This window comes from Brachyhypopomus gauderio, chromosome 14 (genome assembly GCF_052324685.1).
Source record: "Brachyhypopomus gauderio isolate BG-103 chromosome 14, BGAUD_0.2, whole genome shotgun sequence".
Taxonomy (NCBI): domain Eukaryota; kingdom Metazoa; phylum Chordata; class Actinopteri; order Gymnotiformes; family Hypopomidae; genus Brachyhypopomus; species Brachyhypopomus gauderio.
In genome coordinates this window covers 5,673,913-5,685,725 of record NC_135224.1, presented here as the reverse complement: position 1 = coordinate 5,685,725, position 11,813 = coordinate 5,673,913, and positions in this window count along the sequence as shown.

Sequence of the window (11,813 nt, the reverse complement as noted above, 5' to 3'; positions counted from 1 at the left end):
ATTTACTTGAGTAAAAGTAAAAAAGTACTTTGATCTGTGGTTTTGACCACAGATTCTCAATTGGATTAAGGTCTGGGCTTTGACTAGGCCATTCCAATATGTTTACATGTTTCCTCTTAAACCACTCAAGTGTTGCTTTAGCAGTATGCTTTGGGTCATTGTCCTGTTGGAAGGTAAATCTCCGCCCTAGTCTCAAATCACTGACAGACGTAAACAGGTTTTGCTCAAGAATATCCCTGTATTTAGCACCATCCATCACCATCCATCTTCCCCTCGACTCGGACCAGTTTTCCAGTCCCTGCTGCTGAAAAATATCCCCACAGCATGATGCTTCCACCACCATGTTTCACTGTGGGGATGGTGTTCTTGGGGTGATGAGATGTGTTGGGTTTGCGCCAGACATAGCGTTTTCCTTGGTGGCCAAAAAGTTCAATTTTGGTTTCATCTGACCACAGTACCTTCCTCCATACAGTTTGGGAGTCTCCCACATGCCTTTTTGCAAACTCGAAACGAGCCTTCCTATTTTTGCCTGTAAGTAAAGGTTTTTTTTCTGGCCACTCTTCCATAAAGCCCAGCTCTATGGAATGTATGGCTTATTGTGGTCATATGGACAGATACTCCAGTCTCTGCTTGGGAACTCTGCAGCTCCTTCAGGGTTACCTTTGGTCTCTGTGCTGCCTCTCTGATTAATGCCCTCCTTGACCGGGCTGAGAGTTTTGGTGGGCAGCCCTCTCTTGGCAGGTTTGTTGTGGTACCATGTTCTTTCCATTTGATGATGATGGATTTGATGGTGCTCCGGGGGATCATCAGAGATTTGGATATTTTTTTATAACCCAACCCTGACTTATACTTCTCTACAACTTTATCCCTGACTTGCTTGGAGAGCTCCTTGGTCTTCATGGTGTTGTTTGGTTAGCTTAATGGTGTTGCAGCCTCTGGGGCCTTTCAGAAAAGGTGTGTATATACTGACAGATCATGTGACACTTAGATTGCACACAGGTGGCCTTCATTTCACTAAGTATGTGACTTCTGAAGGTAATTGGTTGCACCAGAACTTTTTAGGGGCTTCATAACAAAGGGGGTGAATACATATGCACTTGCCAATTTTCAGTTTTTTATTTTCATATTCTTTATATACATATATTTTTTCCTCATTTCACTTCTAAAATGTAGACTATTTTGTGCAGATGCATCACATTCAATTCAGATAAAAAAAACAATACATACAGGTTGTAATGTAGTAAAATAGGGAAAAATCCAAGGGGGGTGAATACTTTTGCAAGGCACTGTAGTAATATTAGTACTTTGTGGCAGAAAGATGTAAAAAGTATACTAAAGTACAAGTTTTAGTATTAAAATACAAGTGTAAGTATTAATGTACTTAGTATCTAAAATATAGTTTATAAAAAGTCACCTTCAAGTATACTTCCTCAGTTTTAGTAAAAAAATAAGTATACTCATAGTACACTTGAATAAACTTCTTTTTGCTAAGGGACACCAACTGAAGGGAAACCCAAAACAACAAATCTCAGACATGTCAAACAAAACAGAAACTAACTAAAGACTAAGAGGAACAGGAACACCGCCAACACTGTGGAGAAACGCTAAACACAGAGACACTGACCGATCACACAAGCATGTGTGGCTGAAATTCTGTAACCCTTAAATGGTAAGCACAATAAAAGTCAGAAGAAGTTAGGTAAGGTAATAAAGTAAAATGGATTTATTAAGCAAGTATTGATCAATCCACAGGTCTCATTTACATACACTCAAGAGCGCCTGCAAAAGAGAGCTAATTCCCCTCTCCGAACTCTCATCTTTTATACTTTAGTTCATAAGCACCCAAGGTCTACACGATGTGAACATGAGGTAATTAAAGCATATGACTGGATAAACTTGATAAAAATGTTTTGACGATCATTTTTACGCTTCAAAGTAGGACATGCAGCAATGAGATGGCCTTGCATATGACAATAAAAACATTCCCGTTTGTCTGTGGCTGAAGTGTTTTCCCGAGACTCTGAAGAAGCAACAGGTCTGGACATAACAGGTCGACTAGGGTTTACACTTCGGGGAGTCAAATGAAATACAGTTTTGTGTGTCAGCACAAATTCGTCTGCCAATGTAGCAGCAGAAGACAAATTAACTACCTTCTGTTCATTAAGGTAGACCACCATTTTCTCAGGAAGGCAATTCTTAAACTCTTCTAGCAACACAAGCTCTTTGAGTTGATCGAGTTGTTACACTGCTGGCTGCACACCACTTATCAAATAGGAGAGATTTCTCTCTAGCAAACTCAACAAAGGTCTGGCTTTGTTTGTATATACATCTAACATGTGACTTTAACATATACTAAGTTTAACATATACTAATAAAGCATAGCATCAAGGAAAATGTTAAATTTTCCACCACACATGGAAACTAGAAAACCTAGGGGTTCAAGTACGATACAACCCAAACTTCAGGAATTACATGAAATGCAAACACTTGTAGACCTACAATGAAAAACTGAACCGAAGAGGAATTAGGGCCTTACTAATCAAGGAAAACCCCAGGAACAGCTTAACATTAATCACTAGGGGTGGAGCAAAGAACAGAGGGCATAAAAACCAAAAGAGACAACTAAGAAAATCAAAAAGGGGCCGAACCTAGGAATCATGTTGGAAGAGGACGTGGTCAGCTCCAAACTGTTCCCACAAAGCATGGAATTTTCCAAAATGTCTTGGTATGCTGAAGCATTCAGAGTTCCTTTCATTGGAATTAAGGTGCCAAGCCCAGATCCCAAAAAGCAACCCCACACCATAATCCCCCCTGCATCAAACTTTACTCTTGGCACAATGTAGTCAGACAAGTACCGTTCTCCTGGCAACTGCCAAACCCAGACTCATCAGATTGCCAGATGGAGAAGCGTGATTCGTGACTACAGAGAACGTGCCTCCACTGCTCTAGAGTTCAGTGATGGTGTGCTTTCTACCACTGCATTGCACTTGGTGATGTATGGATTGGATGCAGCTGCTCGACTGTGGAAACCCAATCCATGAAGGTCTCTGGAATTCCACACTAGAGTTCCTGAGAATAACTAATTCTTTCACAAATGTTTGTAAAAACTCTGCATGCTTAATTTTATATACCTGTGGCCATAGAAGTAATTGGGACACCTGATAATTTGCATGGGTGAGTGAAAACTTTTGGCAATATAGTGTATGTTCTAAATTACAGTGATTAATTAAATGTCTTAGAAGGTTAAATTTTTAATTTTCCAGTTTTTTTCATTTTCCAGTTTTGAAATGTAAATGGACAACAATGTAGCATACAATAAGTAAGTGATTAATAATTAATAAACAAGCAAGCACTGTGATAAATAACAGGGGTCACCAATGTGGGCACCATGTCGCCCGCAAGGACGTCATGAGTCGCCCGCGGGCCTGTTCTAAAATTAGCAAACTATAGTGCCACGCACCAATGAGCTGCATCATTTTTTATTTTTTTTTGCTACTATTAGAGATTGTCTGCGGTTGCTAGTGGTCTTCCCGCTTAGCAATCGACACTTGCTTAGCAACCCCCCCGCTCAACAACTTTCGTTCGATTGATGTGTATCAATCTGGTAGCCCTCCACAATAATTGGTATCCAAGAAGTAGCTCCCAGTTTCAAAAAGGTTGGGGACCCCTGATATAGAATATAAAGCTAACAGTGGACAGTGTGGTGTTTAGATGATGATTAAACAGTGCAGGGAGAGTTAACTCTTCTCTCAGACTCTGTGGTTTGAGTGGTTTGACTTCCTGTGCATGAGGCAGTTACACTTGTATATTTTTTAAGCACATCCACCTAGAGACCAAAGGGTAAATGTCTTTCACTCCATATAAGGTAAAACGGCTATTGATTGGTTTACTGATGATTCTTTGCCTCTACTGATTCTGCTCTGCAGTTGGACATATTTCTTAAGCCGATTTGATTTTGCGTCCTAGATATAGCTTGGCTGTATTAACCAACAGGTTCCTACCTTCACTGCTTTCAGATTCAGATTCAGAAAACTTTGTCGAAAATATTGAAGCAGTGTAAGATTATATGTATTCTCATGTTTACAGGTTTTACATTTAATTGTTTCATGTATTTTAAGCAATATTACATTTAAAATGTTTTATACTGTAATAAACAGAAATCTTTCATAATCCTTTTTTATACAGACTGTTCATTATAGATGATTTACATTTGGCATTTGGCAGACGCCCTTAATTTTTATCTCATTTTATTACAAGTGAGTAATTGAGGGTTAAGGGCCTTGCTCAGGGGCACCTCAGTCATGGCCTCAGGTCTGGGAATCGATCCTGTAACGCAGCTCGCGCTGCGGAGCGAGAGAACGGACACAAATGCTGAGAAGAGCGAGATTTATTACAGGACATTCCATAATCATCGTCACTAAAGCAGTCAGGGGTCATAACAGGGGGGCAGTCCGAATAACACAGATACACGGGCATAACGCAAACAAGGCAAACACGAGCAAGGCAGGGAAACAAATAGAACACGAACCACAGGCGAACGGCAATCCAAACTGGAACAAACCACAACAACCAAACATCCAAACATCCAAAACAACCGACGAGGGACAAGGGACACTCAGGGACTATATATACAGGACTTTAAACAGGGAACAGGTGAGGGCAATGACACGGGGGCGTGGTAACAAACGAGGAATCACGGAGACAAACGAGCAGGGCGGGATAAACAGGCACGGAACACCGACACAAGGGAATCTGGAGTGACAGCTAAGGGAGGGGCCGTGGCCATACGTGACAGAACCCATGACCCTCCGGTCACAAGACCTGTTCCCTACCACCAGGCCATGACTGCCCCACTCAACAGGATCCTTCCATACAGATGCTATATTAAAGGGAGCTTAAAGTATTATGATCTCATTTTGATTACTGGTTGCTCATTGTACTTCGATTACTAATCTTTTTGATTAACATGATTAATGTCTGTGCAATCTTTTTCATTCAAATTCAAATTCATTCACTTGAAATATTAGAATAGATAATAATATAATTAACTTAATTGTTAATTAATACAATGTTCCTTATAAAACAATCATGTCCCATAGTAGCCCAAACTGACAGGTGTCCACACCTCACATACGACTCTACACTTCCAGCATCCTCAGTGAGGACTACACAGTCCTCAGATTCTACAGCATTCCACCTGACACTCATTAAGAGAATCTATATAAACTCCCATCTAAAACTTCATGGTTGTGAAGTATTGCCACAGATTTATCTAAAGAGTATCAAGGCTGTTTACTGTATAGTGTAGATTCTGGTATTGGCCGTGCTTTTCTCTAGTTTATTCCCTGTTGTACCTTTGCTTGGTAGTTTTCACATTTGGGTTTTGCCCCTGCTGAGTACTAGGAGCTTCTCTCCTGGATCGTTTGCCCTCTGTCTGACAATTTTTCTGTGAAGCTCCACTACCAGTCTTTCATGAATCATTTCACTATATAGTTCACTATATCTGCAGTGTTCAGCAATGCAGTGATGCAGAGAGCTGTGATAAAACAATCAGCTGTCTCACCTTCTTCCTACTGTCTTTATTAAATTTAGCCGGTTCACATTTCTCCTTTTGATCTAGCTTTCCATCGACTGTTCTCACTCGCTTATACAAAAACGAACATAACACATCATGTGGCTACAGATGCTGCATTTATAAATAAACTAACATAACCAATCATGCAGCTACAAATGCTCCATTTATAAATAAAACAACATAACACATTATGCAGCTACAGATGCTCCATTTATATATAAACTTCACATAATCAGCATCACAGCGGCAGAGAAAAGCACACATTAACCTCGGCCTCTCTCACTCTCTCCACAGATCTCCCCTTCTCTCGTAACCCTCTATTGCATGACTTATTACTAAACCATGATAAAAATTATTTTATGTGTTTTAACTATGTAAAAATGCTTTTTTAAAAGAAATTTTAAATATATATATTTTTAAGGGGGGGAGGCAAAAATCATATGTGTGAATTGGCCAGAGATGGGGACTCGAGTTTGGGACTCGTACTCAAGTTTGCACTGTTTTGCAGTGTTTTGCGCTGTTGTTTGTGTATGGTGCTTATCGCCCTTGGCGTTAGACCTGTCAGCAATAAAACCTGCACTATTCCACATGTAATGTGTATGAAGAGAAGTCAGATGCAGTCAATACAGTGAGATAGTCTAGACACGGGAGGAGGAGTAAAGGTAGAATAACTCAGACAGCCAATTGTAAAGACTTAACAAATACAGCCGGCATTTATTTGACAATTACACATTAGAAGAACACCATGTGTAATTCTCACACCAATCACCCTATTCGACATTCAGTACCTCAGTGGGGTTTCGATGGCAGCTCCACGTGCCGTCGACCTGACTTCTTTGGGCATACAAAAAAAACCAACCTGCATAAGCAGGAGGACATCAGAGACATTTCTCTAAATAAAATAACATCAGATCTGAAAATTATTGTATCTGTAATCAGCAACATTCAACAGCTCTCGGGCCTTTACATTGCTATATCGACTGGAGCCTAGCTCACCGCTAGCTAACACTAACGCATTACATGCCCATTCATAACCGCATTCTGTCGCAATTCTTACTTCACGCATAATGTAACATGTTTCCTCCTGGGTGGTTTTAAAAATGCAAACAATGTAATGCAAACAATTATTTTTTGTGAATGTACAATTTAGCATAACCACAGCTAGTCAATTACACCATTCAGACACATAGATGACATTGAACACTCTCCAGGGAATACAATAGAAAAGGGTCTCGACAATTTCTGGTTCCCAATACTTCTTGCAGTTCTATGTAGTATAAGGTAACAATTTACATCAATGTGACAATACTTCCATTAACTTTTTTTTAACTTTCGTTATCAGCGACAACAACGTGCTACTGCTTCTTCTTCCAATCTATATTTTTTAGGAAATATAGCGGTAATGAGTCTGTTACGGTGACAGCTCCGGACCCCTCCTTGTGGGCGTGTCGTTATGTCATCTGCGTTCAGTTCTGTCCATGTTTGTAAACAGGGAGGGTGTTTTAGAGCTGTTTGCGGTGGTTCCCACCATCGGGGGAGACGGCTCTGGGGGCTCGTGAGTCCAGCGGCTCCGGACCTGCCCGTCGGTGTAGGTTCGGGGCTTTCCAGCTTCGCGGAACGCTCTGGGAGTAGCGAGTACCTGGTGGGGGGTTCTGTTACGGTGACAGCTCCGGACCCCTCCTTGTGGGCGTGTCGTTATGTCGTCTGCGTGCAATTCTGTCCATGTTTGTAGTTCCGTGGGTGTGGGTCGTTTGTGAGAGTGTTCGTAGTCTCACCTGTGCCTTGTCTCGTGATCATGAGGGTGTTTTACTCACCTATTTAATGTGCGTTTGTGCAATGTATCGTGCTTGTTTTTGTCTAAAGTTTGTGCCTGTGTAAGGCACCTGAGAAGTGCTTGCGCTATCTCGCTGAACTTACCGTTTTTGTATATTAAACGTTCTATGTTTCACCACGTTATTCGTCGTCAAGCCTGCCTCCGCCCAACATCACAGAAAGACGAGCTGACGAAATGCCAGGATACGCGTCCCGTACAAAGAAGGGGAAGAAGAAGGCCAAGCGCCGACATATGTCTTCCCCTGCGTCTGCCCCGGCGCGCGTCCGGGAGAAGAATGCTGATGTGTTCTTTGAGGCTGCATGGAGAGAGGGGTTCCGCGCACTGCTGAAGGAGTCTATCCCCCTGGCATACCCTGAGGTGGAGTCAGGAGAGACCATCATTGTGGGTACAGGCGTCTTTGCCCGGACCCCTCCCGAATTTGAATTTGGGAGCGGAGATTCCAGAGAGGAGAGCCCTACTCCCTCCGTGTATTCAAAGGAAGAGAGTGAGGACGAGGCCAGCTGCTTCCCCCCGTGTCGGGTCTCCCGAGAGGACTGAGGAAGAGGTTAGTTCCCCATCTTCAGTGTGCTCTGCGCCAACGGAGTGTTGCGGAGAGGGCGAGGAGGAGATCAGCCCTCCACCGTCCGTTTACTCGGCGCCTACCGAGTACTACGGGGAGGAGAACGAGGACACCAGCCCTCCACCGTTCGTTTACTCGGCGCCTACCGAGTACTACAGGGAGGAGAATGAAGACACCAGCCCCCCACAATTAGTTTAATCGGCTCCTACTGAGTATTACAGTAGGGAGGAGGACGACGTCAGCCCTCCTCTATCCGTTAGTTCTCCCCCCTCTAAGCAGAACAGCGAGAGCGAAGAGGAAGCTAGCCCCTCTGTCTGCTCTGAGGAGACGGTCAGGACGGAGAAGGGAGCCAGGACAGAGAGGAGGTTCCTCGTGCTCCCTCGGAGAGGAGCAGTATGAGCTGCTCACGCTGTCTGGTCTCCGAGGAACCCATGTCCCTGGGTAGGAGCGTCTCTGAGGATGATGAGGAGATGGAGATGTCGAGGGACGAAGCGTCGCTATCTCTGGGAGTGCGAGAGGGTCCTGGTGTGGCCAGCTGTCTGAAGTGGGGGCTCGGAGCGCCCTTGGAGACACCGCAGAGACCAGCCAGTGTGCGTCGAAGAGCCAGCCCCCCGGTAGCGCCCAGAAGGGTAGCCAAAGCTCCCCAAGGGAGGCCACTGGGCACACGGTCAGCGGTCAGCTGCCTCTTACACCTGCCTCGCCTGCGACCCCAGGAGGGGTCGCGCCACTGCTGGCTCTGTGGCAAGCAGCCCGAATGGTGTCGTGGCTGCCGGTGCCTGTGTGTTTGTCCGTCCCAATGTTTTTCCCTAATCCCCTTTTCCCTCTTGTGCCATTTGCGTTTAATGTACCAGTGTGTGTGTTTGTGACTGTGCCCGTGTTTAATGTATTCTCCCCTGTCTTCCCAGGGAGGGTGTTTTGGAGCTGTTCTTGGCGGTTCCCACCATCGGGGGAGATAGCTCTCGGGGTCTCATGAGTCTGGCGGCTCCGGACCTGCCCGTCGGTGTAGGTTCGGGGCTTTCCAGCTTCGCAGGACACTCTGGGAGTAGCGAGCCCCTGGTGGGGGGTTCTGTTGGTTCTGTTACGGTGATGTATTGATATTGTATTTGTTCTTAGTACAATAAAGATAGACACTTTAGTAAACTTGTCTTGTTTTATTACTTGCTTGCTCGACGTGCTTTCCTATCACTCTCTATACATGTTCTGCTCAACTGATGTTATCTCACTAGTGACCCCTAGTGTTACAATTAAATTACATCATTAACTGAATATCATTACAGGTGACAGCTCCGGACCCCTCCTTGTGGGCATGTCATTATGTCGTCTGTGTGCAGTTCTGTCCATGTTTGTAGTTCCGTGGGTGTGGGTCGTTTGTGAGCGTGTTCGTAGTCTCGTCATCACAAGGGTATGTGTTACTCACCTATTGCGTTCGCGCAATGTCTCTTGCTCGTCTTTGTCTAAAGTTCGTGCCTGTGTAAGTCACCTGAGAAGTGCTTGCACTATTGCACTGAACTTACCGTTTTTGTATATTCGTGCCTGCCTCCGGCCAACATCACAAACCCATAAATTAAGTTACTAGTTTCAACCAAAATAAGTTTCTGGTTGAAACTAGTACTGCACCATGATGTAATGAAATGAGAGAATAATCAGTGTGTTGAACTTAGGCGGGTTACACACACTTTGATCCTCCTTTGTCTGGTTATTACGTTACATCTGCTTGTACATTACAACCATATGAAAACACAATAAAGCCTTTAAAGCATATCATGTTTACATAACATTTTCTAAAGTCTTAAACGTACCAACTTCACTGCATGCGTACAGACATGGACTTTTGTAATGAAGTAATGAAGTGATAACAATTAAGACAGCACTGGGGGAGGTAGGATCTGAGAACATGGAACTGATCATAGAGGGATGTGGGCACCTTGCTATGTTCACCATTTGTCCACTCCTTGTGTTCATCTGTATGTGTGCGCCTGTGTTGTTCGTTTCTCTTGTTTACATTATGTGTTGCACATATATGGGGTTAGTGTATGTATTCTTAAATGTTTGTGTTGTCTGTCATTTGTCGGTCACCACACAGTAGTGGCATGGCGTGACAGTATAGATGATTCTAATCATGTTGGGTGTCTGGCATTCCGTTGGCTGCTGACTTCTAAATGGCTGCATATGGCTGTAGGTAGGTTGGACTATCCTGGGTCTGAGATAAAAGTTATTAAAAATCATATTTGCACTGTTTTGTCATATATCTCATTAAGTATAATTTATAAGGTCACCTAAAAGTCGCATTTGTGTGATGTATTGCACAGTATTGTTTTTATTTCGTTTTGTGTTTTGGCACTGATACATTTGTATTGAAAAGTGCAACTTGCAATGTACCATTTGTTTTGTTTAGGCTGACTCCACATGTAATTTCACCTTTTGGAATTAAAGTTGCTTGTCAACACACTATACTGTTATGTTATTAAGATCAATAAAAGTAGTACACTGTAGTAAAGCGTATAGTAAGTGGGAAGAGACCTTCACTGCTGCAGGTGGACTCCACATTTAATTCCATTCTCAGTGTTAGTTTGCAGATCCATGTACAGCACATATGTCAAAGTCAAGGCCCGCGGGCCAGATCCGGCCCGTGAATTTATTATCTATGGCCCCCTGGATGATATTTAATTACTATTAGAACCGGCCCGCAGGCCACAGCCGCCCGCTGGTGTTTTGCACGCACAAACACTACATTCCCCACAATGCAACGGTAGCCCGCGAAGTCACTGCAGCGCGCACAAGCGGCGAGGGTCAGCGCGGCGAAAATGACGTAATCGCAGTGGCTCCGCCCGTGCGCGAGGGCGTCGCACGCTGTCTATTCGCGAGGTCGTGCACCTCTCGTGCACTTTGTGCGCGCCGCGCCTCAGCGCAATGAACAAAGTCATGTTTGCAGGGTTCATACACCTTTACAAGGTGGAATTCAAGCACTTGTACGTCACTTTCAAGGTCCATTTCAATATTTCCCAGCACGATAAACTTAATTAAGTTAAATATTATACATATACTCAAAATGATTCGAAATAATTCGCTTTTTATTCACATTATTTAATGGTTGTTTATTTTCAAAACACCCAATCTTAACATCTTCACGTTCTCTCATGTTTCGTCCTGGAATTACAAGAGGCTCGTATTTGTTAACGTAATACAAGAGAATTGTTCAGTCAGACAGATATTTGTTGTGAAATGAAGTAATTACAATTGCAAGCATTTTCAAGTACTTTAGCCTAAATTCCAGCACTTTTCAAACCTTTATTACTTTATTCATTTAATGTACAGGACATGTTTTCTTTGAAGGAAGTTTGTTTTTATCTGTTTGCTTGTTGAAAAATGTTTTCACTTGAAATTACTGACAGATCCATAAGAAAGTATTGCTTTATTCATTTAAGCATTAAATAATAAACACTGTGTTAGGTCTTGGTTCAATAGGCTATGTGCAATCATTTCAATATGTTTTAATAAACATTGAACCAGTCCGGCCCTCGGCTTGTAGCAAATTTGGTTTTTTGGCCCTCGGTGTATTTGACTTTGACATCCCTGATGTACAGGAAATACACTACTTCATCTACTTCATCTACTACTTCATCTACTACTTCAAACTACATTCAGAACACAGCACAACGTAGAGTCAAATAGACCGGTGATGATGGGAACAGCTGAGATACTGCACAGGACTATTTTTTTAAATAGGAAAATTGTTGTTGTTTATTTAAAGATGGATTACATCAGTTAAAAGTCCATTACTGAATACAAATAAATAAATAAAATGTATCAAAGTAACCAGGGGACTGTTAGGTGACCGCAAAGCA